General features: G+C 42.0%; 1 protein-coding gene across 2 annotated transcripts in view; it reads left to right on the forward strand.

Annotated features, from left to right (window-relative positions):
* Window positions 1–10,442, forward strand: part of LOC126994712 (dynein axonemal heavy chain 7-like) — a 68,744-nt gene that overhangs the window by 11,285 nt on the left and 47,017 nt on the right. The window contains exon 2 of one of the 2 annotated variants that reach the window (XM_050854006.1): window positions 1,570–1,648. The gene's annotated coding sequence lies outside the window, so the exon portion shown is untranslated. Of the gene's footprint in view, window positions 1–1,554; window positions 1,649–10,442 lie in introns of those variants that run through there. The other variant, XM_050854019.1, reaches the window with a different exon arrangement.

A 10,442-nucleotide genomic window follows, 5' to 3' on the forward strand; every position in this document is an offset into this window, starting at 1 on the left:
GTCTTATTTTCATCTTTTATCTCCCATTTTCAGAATTACATGAGTTTTGATAATGATGAGAAGGTGCACTGCTCAAATGTATAATCCATTTGTTGAGTATATATATTTAGCAAACCCCATACGAAACACATTTTACCTTAGACAGCACTTGAAAGCATAACAACAACTTTTCATTTTTATACTAGGACGACACAGTGATAAAGTGACGTCACGAAGATGAAATGCATAAATGCTTAATACGTGGCTGATCTAACGAGTGGAAGGAATGAAGAATGAAGCGCAAAGAAAGGAAGAAGGAAAGAAAAAAGAAAAAGAGAGAAAAAAAGAAAAGAAACACGAGGAAAATGAAGGAGAGAAACCAAGAATGAAAGGATGGAAAGAATGTGATACTTTTCCTTAAAGGGGGGTTGCCTTAAAAATAAAACCATATGCATTTACTTATTCTTGAGATAAATAAATAAGAGTTAGGACTTTGTTTTAAGTTAGGGAATGTTAATAGAGAGAAGAACAATGATTTAATGGAAGAGGTACAGGAAGAAAATGGGGTTAGGGTTGCCGGGGATGAGGCTTAGGGGGGGCTACTCTAAAATTAAGGGAAATGGGGTCAGAGTTGCCTTAAGCCATCATAAAATCAAACAAAAAAAATCACCAGGTTACCACTACCCACGTACCCTAATTAACACTAACAGTAACTAGGGGCACGTGGACCACCTGGACTGGTCGAGGACAGGTGAAAGACGGACCCTGATGAGGCGATAATAATTGGAACAAGACCGAAGTCGATTTTAATTTGTCTTTGCGAAATTATTAAATGTTGAAATCTTCTGAACGGTTCCCTATTTTATATGATATGCAGTGACATGCTCGGGTAATTACTGGGTTTTCTATTATTTTTTTCGTTCATAAGCTGATGGTATGTAAATGATTTTGTCTGTCTCTTTATACCACTCTAAATATCAAATCCTCGGGTCATGAGCTTGTTTAATTACCACACCTACCTACGTATCTACCTACTTACCAATCTACCCACCTATACTTACCTACCTGTCATTATAAGCTTGTTTAGTCACGGTACACCTACCCACACCTATCTACCAACCTATCTACCTATCTACCTATGGCTACCTATCTACCTATTCCTATCTGCCTATCTCCCTACCCATCCTTAACTACCTAGCTATACTTACCTATCTATGTCTACCTATCTACCTACATACCTATACCTACCCATCATCATAAGCTTGTTTAGTCACCCTACCACGAAAACCTGCCTATTTACTTACCTCCCTTCACACACACACACACACACACACACACACACACAGAGGTAAGGGACCGTCACAAGGGTAAAAGAAAGTCAATGGCGAGGGGCGCGAGAAGGGTGGCAAACTGGCAATAGCTGAGTGCCAAGGCTGTATAGGACTAACCCTGCTCTCTCTCTCTCTCTCTCTCTCTCTCTCTCTCTCTCTCTCTCTCTCTCTCTGTTTTTTTTTTTTTTTAATTATTTATGGAAGAGAATGTATTGAGTTTCTTGTGCTTGTAAACTCGTATCTTCTTTTTTTTTTCCAGATGCTTGATTCTTCCGGTTCATTTCAAGAGGAGAATTTAATCCGAGGTCTGTTATCTCAGGTGTATCTCGTCCCAACAGGTGAGCTTAGGGCGTAAAGGTGTTTTCGTCTTTTTTTCTTTCTCCCACCTGCTTCGTCTCTTCCTCTACCCCAGTCCATCTCTCTCTCTCTCTCTCTCTCTCTCTCTCTCTCTCTCTCTCTCTCTCTCTCTCTCTCTCTCTCTCTCTCTCTCTCTCTGCTTCCTTTCACAGATATCTCATTCATTCATTCATTCATGCATTCATACATACATCTTTTCTTAATCCATTCATTCATTCATTCATTCATTCATTCATACATACATACAATGATTTATAAATACATTCATCCATTCGTTCATCAATTCATGCCTTCACTCACTCAAATATACATAATTATTTTTTTACTTGTCTTATCACTCCTTATAATTAGTCTTCCCTGCATTTGCATCCCCTATCTTCTTCCTTTCATCATGCCTCTCACTTTCCCTTGTCTCCTTTATCGAATCCCTCCTTTATTTCTTCCGCATATCTTTTCTTCCTCAGCGACACAAGAGCTTTAGGTTATGCGTCAAGGGCAGGTTCGCATTAAGGGATCGTCTAAAGAAAACACATGCCCAAGGCCTCTGGATAGTCTAGACCTCACTGGTTGACTTCGAAGGTTGCTCTCTCTCTCTCTCTCTCTCTCTCTCTCTCTCTCTCTCTCTCTCTCTCTCTCTCTCTCTCTCTCTCTCTCTCTCTCTCTTTCGTTTTGTTCATATGCAGTGTTTTCCCCTTGTAATTACCAACATGTAAGAAATTAATGGATGAAAGAAAACAACAAAGAAAATACCGCTGGTTGTCTCATTAAATATATATATATATATATATATATATATATATATATATATATATATATATATATATATATATATATATATATATATATATATATATAATGTCGAAGATGTACGCCAAACGTTTTTTCTCTGGGCTTTACGTATCCTTGGTATTAAAGCCTGTGGTGGATATGTCTCCCTCACGCTGGGAAGAGTCCAGCCGATAAGTGAAGTGAGTGGTAGCGCCTCCCTTTTTCCTCCTGTCAGCACCTCGCGGCCCCACCTTAGTTACATAAAGGCGCGTGTGGTACACGAGTGATCCCTAACCTGTTGTCAAGGAAGCACACACACACACACACACACACACCCCTCTCCTTTACACACATTCGTAAGCCCTCTAAGGCACCACAACCTCCGACGCAGTTACTAAGGCGGTGATGTATTATTCAGCTCACGAGGCGACTTCCAGGAACCTCACGAGGAGGAAAAACGCTTGTGAAAGATTTAACAGCTTGCTTTACTGCGTGTTGCATTTGAATAATTAAAGTCATACACTTTGATCTTAAGTGTGTACGGGGCAACTCTACTATTTTAGTAGGCTATAATTTTGTTGTCGTGTATGCTTCTAATGAATGAATCAGTGAATGAATAAATAAATGAATAAATAAACAAATTTTAGGAAGTAGGTATTCTTTCGCTCAGATCACCGACATCTGTGTATGGGGGACACTAGGCAGGTGGAGCTTGGGGGCATTCTGATGCCACATGGGCACCAAGACATTCTAAGACCGGATCAGTGGTGGCTATTGGGGCACAGTGGGGGGGCACCGTGGGGGCGCACCGGATTCTCATTGGGGGCACGTGCCCCCCCTTACCTCCCCTAGCTATGCCACTGGAATGATACAAGCATACCAAGGTCATGAGTGCAGCCCCTTGCCGGCCTTCTGCAGCACGTGAGCCGCGCCTGCACAGCGGCTATTCGCGTGCAGGGGTCCAGCAGTACCTCCAAACCCGTCGATGCACCTTGTCCTGCCTGGCCCGGGCGTGAGGGCTGGGTGACTTCATCCCTCCCGGCGCTCCCTGAATGCCGCGCACCTGACTCACGGAGAGGACAACGCAGAAAGAAAGCTGATAATTTTCTTATCTCTGAAAATAAATAGGCGTGCATGGGTGTTACGTTGGAAAAAAAATCGTGTAACATATGTAAACATACATTCTGAATGAAGTAAAAGTAACTTATAGCAGTTAGAGAGCAAATTTTTTTTTTTTTTTTTTTACAGCAGAGGAAACAGCTCAAGGGCAAAAAAAAAAAAAAGGAAACAATAATAAAAATATGAGCCCGCTACTCTCTGCTCCAATAAAAGAATTCAGTGGAGTGGCCGAAAGATAGGTCAATTTCGGGAGGAGAGGTGTCCTGATACCCTCCTTTTGAAAGAGTTCATGTCGTAGACAGGAGGAAATACAGATGAAGGAAGATTGTTCCAGAGTTTACCTGCGTGAGGGATAAAAGAGTGAAGATACTGGTTAACTCGTGCGTAAGGGATTTGGACAGTAAAGGGATGAGCTTGAGTAGAAAGTCGTTGGCGTCGAGGCCGCGGGAGGTGGGGAGGCATGCAGTCAGCAAGTTCAGAAGAGCCTGAAATGTTTGCAAACGTTCAGAAAAAAAAAAATGTAGAGACTGGGTGTGCAAAATAAAATTTGTACACGCCTATGCCTTCTGAATAGAAAAGAAAAGTAATAGAAAATAAAGTAATTATTTGTAGTCGGAGGACAAATTATTAGCAAATGGTTGTTGTAATGTTTTTTAAGTTTGTGGAAGCTTCACCTATAACACGCTCATAAATCCCATCAAAACAAAGAATAGAATTATACAGGATTCAAACTGCCATACAGCCAGGCAAAGACGTCAGGCAAGGAGGGGGAGCAGAGTCTTTGACCTCCATCCTGCGTGTCTGTTTGTCCGTGTGTCTGGTTCTTGCTCTCGATGTCCTTTCAAAGGGAATGTTCCCCGTGCACCCGATGCCCCCTCGTCCTCGTCCACGTGTTAATTCATGGTCTGTTTATTTTCTTTTTACATCACAAAATCTTCCGAGAAGCGCTACAGCGAGTTCTGTCTTCTCAGAAAGCCATTATGTTATGTGCTACGAATATTCATATATATATTTTTTTCCAATTCAAGGCTTCGTCTGTTTTTTTTTTTGTTGTATAAAACTTTCCTACAATCTGGAAAACAAGAGAAAATGTTACGCTTGTGAAACCTGAGCTGCGGCTATTATTCACGTACTGTCTTTATTGGACTCCTTGAGATACTTCAACATTTTCTAGCAATTTAATGCACAACATTTTTTTTTCAATTTAATGCACACAAAAAAAATCCCAATAACTCTCAAAGAAGCATGCAAGTAATTAAGTGTTTGCCTCCTATTCTTTCATATTTAACCACAACTTATCCAGGCTTCTCTCTCCTCCTTGCCTTTCTTCATCAGCGCCAGACTTGCAGAAAACTCACAGCTTGTCCCCGTGCCTCCCTCTGCACAAAACCATCCTTCAGAGTATATCCTTACGTTGCCAAACTTTTCACTGTAAGAGTTAACTAATATCTGTCTCCCTTTCCTTGGTAAATTCTGGAGTAACCTTCCTTCGACGACTGATACTCGAGAATATTAAGACACTTCCCGAAATAGATAGATAATCGGCTTTGAACATGAATTTTTATATGAGCAGAATTTTGTAAGAGCATTTCTTCTCGGCCCTGTGTCAGCCTCGTGTGCTATGATAAAAAGATAAAAAAAAAATAACGTTTCAGAACTAATTCACAGCAGATTTTTCCGTGTTACGCATCACCCAAGGCTTCCTAGTTCCGGGAAAAAAGTTTGGCAATACTCACAAAGCTACAAATGAACACAGTAAAGTTTAAATCCCCGTGTGAAGGCCCTGCCGCGCCAAGGCCATGGTCGGTGTCACTGGAGCAAGACATTCCACTCGACGATAATATGCTATGATGGAAGTTATTTTTTTGGAGTGAGAATAAAGCTGCACATTTTCATCTCGTATTACTGAGGTTAGTTTTTACTTTGTGCGTGTTGCAATTAACATCTTGTGAATAACAGTTGTAATGTTTAAAGCTGCCCCGACTTCTATATATATTTTTTATTTATATATATTTTTTTATTTACATGACATTCAATCACGTTTCTGGATAAGAGAAAATAGCAAATTACGTTATTAATATCAAACTCCATATATATCATCTTAGCAGATCTCATTAAAAATCTCGACTAAAAACCTAATGCTACATAATTTAGGTTCTGGTAATACTGCATAATTTAAATCCCTGGAGAATCTATTATCAAGTCTACAGCGAAGGTGAAAAAAAGTAGACAAAAATTACCGCTACATTAACCCAAAGAGAAAAAAAAGCAACAAAAACACAAAAGAAGGGAGATAAAACCAATAGAGGGAATTCGAAGAGGAAGGAAAGGGAAGAGAACTGAAGGAGTGGGTTTGTTTACTACATCGTCAAACCCAAACAGTGTGTCTGTGTGTGTGTGTCCGAGGGGAGAGAAAGCGTGGGGCAGAGAAGCGGTGTGTGTGTGTGTGAGAGAGAGAGAGAGAGAGAGAGAGAGAGAGACGATGAGAATGCAAAACAAGCAAAGACCAAGGAGAACCACAGAAGAATAATAATAAGGAGGAGGAGGAGGAGGAGGAGGAAGTGGAAAGAGCTCAGTAAAAAAAAATAAAAAGTTAAGGTGAAGGAGGGAAAGGAGGAAGGGAAAAGAAAGAGGCAGAAAAGGAGGTGGAGGGGAAGGAGTATAAAGATAGAAGGAGAAGGCAAGAGAGAGGGGGATATGGAATAGGGAGATGTATGGGGACAGAGAGGAAAGTAAACAGTTGGAGAAAGAAGAGGCAGACGAAAGAGAGCGAGAGGGAGGAGAAAGAAGTAGGAAAAGAGGCAGAAGAAGAAGGCAGAAGAAATGGAAATGGGGAAAAGGGAGATGTAGGAAAAGATAGAGGAAGAATGAGCAGTAGGGAGATATAGGGAAAGATAGAGAAAGGTCAGGGAAGCGAGACCGAGTGAGGGACAAAAAAATAGGTACAGAAGCAGAAGAAGAAAGAGGAGGCAGGAGAGAGAGGAAGGGAGGGATCAGCTGGCATGAGTCCAACGCCAGAGGATGAGCTCGTGGTGGGCACGTGCACAGGGGCTGGACACGGCGCCAGGACGATGGTCTCTTGTTCTTGTTGCTGAAGTTACCTCATCGCCCCACGCTGAGCCGTGCCGCGTGGAATAGGCAATAGGTACACTACACAAGGGAGGGGAGGAGGAAGAGGAGGAGGGAAAGGGCATACGCGCTAGGCGATAGGTATACTTACGCTACACCCAAGATGAAGGAGGAAGGGAGTAGGAAGAAGAGGAGGAGAGGGGGAGTACGTAATAGGAGTTAGGTACACTACAGCCACGAGAAGGACGAAGAAGTTGAGGAGTTGGAAGGAAAGGAAATACAGAATAGGAGATAGGCATACACTTCACCCACGAGAAGGAGGAAGGGGAGTAGGAAGAAGAGGAGGAGAGGGGGAGTACGTAATAGGAGATAGGTACACTACAGCCACGAAGAGAAGGACGAAGTTGAGGAGTTGGAAGGAAAGGGAATACATAATAAGAGATAGGTATACACTTCACCCACGAGGAGGAGGAGGAGGAGGAGGAGGAGGAAGAGCAGGGAAGCAGGAATATGCAACGGGAGATAGGCACACTACACCCACGAATAGGAATAGTAGTAGTAATAGTAGTAGTAGTAGTAGTAGTAGTAGTAGTAGTAGTAGGAGGAGGAGGAAGAAGAGGTAAAAGGTACTCAAGGAAAGATATCGTAAAATAGGTTTGTTTTTCTTCCATTGTTCGTTATGCTTTTTATCCTCTCTTTCCTGCACTTTTTTTTACTACTTTCTTTCCTGTTTCCTAATTTTTCCTCCTTTTGTCTTTATTCTCGTTTTTTTCTTTCTCTTTTGCATTCTTTCTCTTTTTTATCTTAAGTTCCTGAAAATAAGGCATTTAAACTTAAAAAATAGTAGTGTTATTGTGCTGTTTTGAGCCCATCACTCGTGTGTTCTGTAAATCACATGAGAGATGACGTATAGGCTCTCTCTCTCTCTCTCTCTCTCTCTCTCTCTCTCTCTCTCTCTCTCTCTCTCTTGCAACACTTCCAAAGTATAGAATTATCACTTTTTAAGAAAATTAGAATATAAGAAAATAACAGTGATGATTTAAAACTGTGACAGTGTATGGAAGACAGAAAGAGAGTCATGAGCCTTGTCGTGTTATCTTACCATCGTCTCATTACCGCCAACAAAAGCAAAGTAAAGAAACAACACAATTCTTTGTTAATGAGAACGATGGCCGCTGGGCTGAGACAGGGGAATCGGGGCTGTTATGCTCAGTAAGTGGAGGGACCATTTCGGGGTTACTAAGTCTGAACAAGAGTGATGAACATATATGTATTGCTCTCTTCTGCTGGGCTTGGCGGGGTCATTGGCCAGGGGGGAGAGAATGGAGAATGGGGAGAAGGGGGGACAGCGGAGAGAGTATGTGTGTACGGGGTGTCTGTCACGTACCCACCGCGTTGTAAATGGGAGGGCCGCAAAAATAGTGGTACAGTATGTAAGGTTAAGGGAAGAAAAGAGGGTGATGTGAATGAGAATAAGTAACTACAGGCCAATGAAACCTTAAGAAAGAGAGGAAAGGAGAACGAAATGGTTGACACGTCTCTCTCTTGTTGTAAATGGAAGATCTATAAGGTGCAGAAGAGGGTAATGCGACTAATTCGTAAGATATCAATAAGGGAGCAAGATAGTAACGTGACTGTGAAATGATTTAACTCTGTGGTATTTTAATTATAGGGGAAGAAAGCGAGATGAGATTACTATTATTAAGAGACCATGTAGAGCAACGCAGCCAATGCAATTAGTTGTAAGGTATTGAATATGGGAATCGTGAATATATTTTTAATAGGAATTCTGATGGCTTATTATTATGTGCGCGTATATCTGTACATTTATCTATCATTCATTAGCTTATCTATTTATCTAGTCGCTTGCTCGTATTTTGATTTGTTATGCAGATGGTTGCTGTTGCTTAATACTCTGTTGTTGTTGTTGTTGGTGGTGGTGGTGGTGGTGGTGGCGGTGGAAATGATGAAGATGATAATGTTCCTATTGTCATTTTCAGTCATTATTATAAGCATGACATTTTACTTTCTTACATCCTCCTTCACTTCCTCTTCCTTCTCCTCCATATCATCATCATCATTAAGAGAGAGAGAGAGAGAGAGAGAGAGAGAGAGAGAGAGAGAGAGAGAGAGAGAGAGAGAGAGAGGAACCCAAAGACACCCTTCACAATCAGTACAGGACCACGCCTCCCGTCATAACCAATAGCCTTCGCGGGTCTGGCGTGGCAACAGGTCTGGCTGGATCACTGGATGGGACTCTGTTACCCCTCACCCTTAGGTTTAATATGAAGGGCGAGTCTTGGAAGGGCGGAAGGTTGACTCCAGCTAGCCATCCTGACCTTGGGACGAAGAGAAGGAAGAGGAAGGATGCTTTAGAAGTTTAGGGAGAGGGAGTGAAAAGCAGGAAGGGGAAGGATGCGAGGGGGAGAGGGAATTAAAATAATTAAAAGGAAGGATACGGCGGGAAGGAAAAGGGATGAGGAGGAAGAAGAGGAAGGATGCTGGAGAGAGAGAGAGAGAGAGAGAGAGAGAGAGAGAGAGAGCAGTAGCGAGGACAGGCATTAACTGGGAAGAGGAAGATAACTTGAAGAAGACATTTACAGGCGAACAAGGAGAGAAGAAGGAAAAGGAAAAAGGACCAGGAAGTGAATGAAGATGAATACCAAATAGACTTATAATAGAACTAAAACTGTTTTATAATGAAGACCGTTAGAGAGAGAGAGAGAGAGAGAGAGAGAGAGAGAGAGAGAGAGAGAGAGAGAGAGAGAGAGAGAGAGAGAGAGAGAGAGAGAGAGAGAGAGAGAGAGAGAGAGAGAGAGATTTACATAGATTTACATAGAAAATCAGACCACACAGACCCCATGGTCCAGACTTGGTGGTCTGTCCTTAAACCTAAGTGATTTTACATTAATCAGAAGACTCCAAACGTTGCATTTCTACTCTAGTTGATATTAAGTTGAAGGAAGTGACGGTCGAGCTTATTTTTGAAGGAGTCAATCGTGTTACACTGGACCACTGATGGTGGAAGCTTATTCCATTCTCGCACTACAACGTTGGTGAAGAAAAATTTGGTGCAGTCTGAGTTTACTTGTCTACATCTGAGTTTTACGCCATTGTTCCTCGTGCGCAGAGTGTCATCGATCATAAACAATGTTGATCTGTCTACATTCGTGAAACCATTAAGTATTTTAAAACATTCGATCAGTTTTCCTCGAAGGCGACGTTTCTCAAGAGAGAACATGTTAAGGGTAGAAAGCCTTTCTTCGTAGGATTTGTTGCGCAAGGAAGGGATCATTTTCGTTGCCCGACGCTGAACACCTTCTAATTTAGCAATATCCTTTGCATGGTGGGGAGACCAAAACTGTACCGCATATTCCAAGTGGGGTCTGACTAAACTGTTGTAGAGCGGGAGTATTACATCTTTATTCTTGAATACAAAGTTTCTTTTAATGAAGCCCAACATTCTGTTCGCTTTATTTGCTGCATCGATGCATTGCTGTGAGAATTTGAGGTTTGACGCGATTTTGACCCCCAAGTCCTTGACGCATTTCGTATTCGAACTTCTTATTCCTCGTTCCAACTTGAAGTGTCTACGTTAAAGGGCATCTCCCATCTATCCGACCAAGCTGAAATTTTGTGCAAATCCTCTTGGAGGCTTTGCCTGTCATCGTCAGTCAGAACCGAGTTACCAATCTTTGTGTCGTCTGCAAATTTACTAATGCGGTTATTGAGTCCAACATCCACGTCGTTGATGTAAATAATGAAGAGCACTGGGCCAAGAACCGAGCCCTGAGGGACGCCAATAGTGACAGGCGCCCA

Source organism: Eriocheir sinensis, chromosome 7, assembly GCF_024679095.1.
Source record: "Eriocheir sinensis breed Jianghai 21 chromosome 7, ASM2467909v1, whole genome shotgun sequence".
Lineage (NCBI taxonomy): Eukaryota > Metazoa > Arthropoda > Malacostraca > Decapoda > Varunidae > Eriocheir > Eriocheir sinensis.